Source organism: Nicotiana tabacum, chromosome 22 (genome assembly GCF_000715075.1).
Source record: "Nicotiana tabacum cultivar K326 chromosome 22, ASM71507v2, whole genome shotgun sequence".
Lineage (NCBI taxonomy): Eukaryota > Viridiplantae > Streptophyta > Magnoliopsida > Solanales > Solanaceae > Nicotiana > Nicotiana tabacum.
The window spans coordinates 78,094,649-78,097,570 of record NC_134101.1 but is presented as its reverse complement, the minus strand read 5'-3'; the positions used below and the strand labels follow the sequence as shown (position 1 = coordinate 78,097,570).

Below are 2,922 nucleotides of genomic sequence, written 5' to 3'. Positions count from 1 at the left end.
AAAAGTGCTATGCAAGCAAATCCGTAGTCGTGACAAGAATTATTACTACGTTATTATTTTTTTGAAAAAATTAATAGTGTATGACTAAATGAAATGGCTTTGCGGTTATTACGATTACTAATTTAAAAGATGAGACTAGTGCTAGAAAATCATTAACTTATGTTGCTTAAAACTAGAAAGATATGGGCTTGTGATGATATTGAAATAAGACACCCCACTGCTGGGATGATGGAGCCAATGGGCTCATGTCCAAGACAAAATCCAAGAGGCCCATATGCTCTTGGACTTCAAATCTGCAAATATGGGATTTTAGAACCACATTACAGATCTGGTCCTATCTTGCTATTTGCAATCCATAACCAACTATTTACAAAAATAAGTTTACAGAGAGTATCTTTCTATTCATAGCTTAACTACCTTACTAAAATAAACCTTTGCAAAAAATAAGCAAGATTAGTGGGACTCTAAAAATAAAAATTAGCTTGGCAACAACAAAGGGACAAACATAGCTACATGGGTTCAAATTTTAATATATACTCCTTTCATACAACCAAGCAACTGAGGGCCTAGTGGAATTATATCCAACACTTTAGAAAAAAATAAAAATAAAGATGCTTGACACAGTTTAATTATCTAATATATAGTCATAACATTATCCAAAAGCTGCTAATATTTTCTAGCATCATTATCTTTCATTCCAACTCGATTTTAGGAGTTTACATGGTCCGAAAATTACCTGGACAACAGAAAGAAGAACAAATACAGCAAAGTTAACTCTTTCAAAAGTCAAGAAGCGGATAACAAAACAATTAAAGGGGCAGCAACACAGCAAAAGACAATGACAACCAGCACATTTCAAACCCAAGAAAATGAACGAGAAATACCCAGCAAAACAGTTGAAACCAGCAATTATGTAACTCCAGAAGAAGCTTTAAAGACTACTATCTTTTGTAAAAAAATCCTTTTGCACTTAAGAATCAACTCACAGAGACTCACAATTTTTAGCTACTAATGAATGCTTTAGCTGCTGATTCTTCTCTCCTTTTTTTTTTTGTGTGTCCAGATCTCTATTGCTATGAAGACGTATGTTTTATATATGAGAAACAACCAATTATTTCATGATTAAAAATTAATCTTTTTTGACAGATTTTCCACAAAATCTGCACTTAAATTCAAAAGGCAAGACTTTTTTGTTCAATCTTGTCCAAAAGAGAGCATTCTAACTAAAATCTGCTCTTCACTATTTAAAGACAAACTTTTATTCAAAACCTATCCAAAAGTCCATATTTTCTTACCAAACAAATAACTTTTGAGTTTTGTACTCAAAAAATCTCCAAAGCAGTAAATAAGCAACCAAACAAGTACCATATACTGTCAAGTATTCCTTCACGACCTCACTTTTATCAATACAAAACTATTATACTACTTCAACAAGTGCAAAAACATAAAATTTATCATTTCAAACTTCAAAAGCTAATGCTAAAATATTTAATAAGAGACAAAATAAAATCTGAAAAAATAAAAATAAAATAAAAAATCAGCCACGAAAAAAAGAATAGTATTTTTACCATTTCACAATTCAAGTGGCCAAAACAATGGTGGTATGCCGAACGTGGGCATTCGGGGAGGTCGCCAGAATTTGGCAGGATTTTTGGTCGGCGAATTTTCGGGGTGAAATTGACATAAATAGGTAGGTCTTGAGGAGCTCTATCAGTTGATGTAGGTATTGTGGGGTGGTAGTGGCCGGAGCTTCAAGAATTTGGGGGAAAAAAGTGGCGGCTAAAATTTTCTAGATCTAAGATTCAAGGATTTTGAGGGGTTTTTGAAGGATTTGGTTTGGAGCCATGGAAAGAGGAGGTTGTGGAGATTACATGGTGTAAATTTGGAGGTGTTTGGAGATGGTTCGCTGCCGGTGTGCGATTTCTGGTGGCGGCGGAGGGGCAACGGCTAGATAGAGAAGAGAGAGGAAGAAGAAAGGAATTCTGGAGGAAATGGGTGCACAATTTCAGCATTTCTAAGTCTTAAATATCTAATTGGGAGATTGATTGTGGACCATTGGATGAGGGAGAGATGAATGGATGAGATTTAATCTTGATTCACTTAATAAAACGGTGTAGTTTCATCATTAAGCTACGCCGTTTTGGACCAAGTCTTGGCCAGCCATTTTGGACTAGGTATGACCGAATTGGGCACAAAATTTGAGCCAATTTTGGCTTAATTTTAATTAAAATACACTAGCCCAATCCCTTGTCTCTGTAATAAAATTATACAAGCAAAAAGAAAATCCTTTAGAGATGCAAACTAAAATATACAAATAAAAAGTAAAAATATTTTAGTACTTTTTAATTAAACTCACATAAAAATGCGCAAATAAATTCAAAGAAGAACAACTAAAAATAGCTAAAATCATTAAAAAGTTAACATATGTTAGTACTTTTTAATTAAACTCACATAAAAAAAGCGCAAATAAATTCAAAGAAATTAGGTATTCACAGTTGGTTCCCACTGAGAGGGAAAGGATTAGGAGGTTCATTTATGTCCTCACCTATTAGTAGCCGAGTGTAGTTTTATGTGATATAGGGCTAAGTGTGGGGTGTTGGGGGTGGGCTTACCTAACACAAAGCTTGTCTTTAATATTCACATGCTATAACCATACCACCCACTCCATGTATCTTGTACTATGTTTGTTGTAGCACTTTGTTAGAATTAGCTAGTGTAGTATATTAGTTGTAGAGATTGGGACCATGTGTTACTTGCTTGCAATAAGGCTAAGTCACTTCGCATGATCAACTGTTTGATTTGTGTGGCATAGTTAGTGCATTATAATTGTGCGGCATGGGGAAGTCTTGAGTACCCATCGCTTTGTGGTGCAACACTTGTGTATATTTAACCAATATTGTGGGTATATTACATAGAGCCTTC

At 34.5% G+C, this 2,922-nt stretch overlaps 1 long non-coding RNA gene across 1 annotated transcript; it reads right to left on the bottom strand.

Moving 5' to 3' along the window:
- Window positions 1-510: 510 nt before the first annotated feature.
- LOC107788388 (uncharacterized) lies at window positions 511-1,977 on the bottom strand. The gene is made up of 2 exons (XR_001648606.2): window positions 1,569-1,977; window positions 511-736 (listed from the first exon to the last, which is right to left on the bottom strand). It is a non-coding gene; the product is annotated as an uncharacterized LOC107788388 (long non-coding RNA).
- Between the last annotated feature and the right edge of the window lie 945 nt (window positions 1,978-2,922).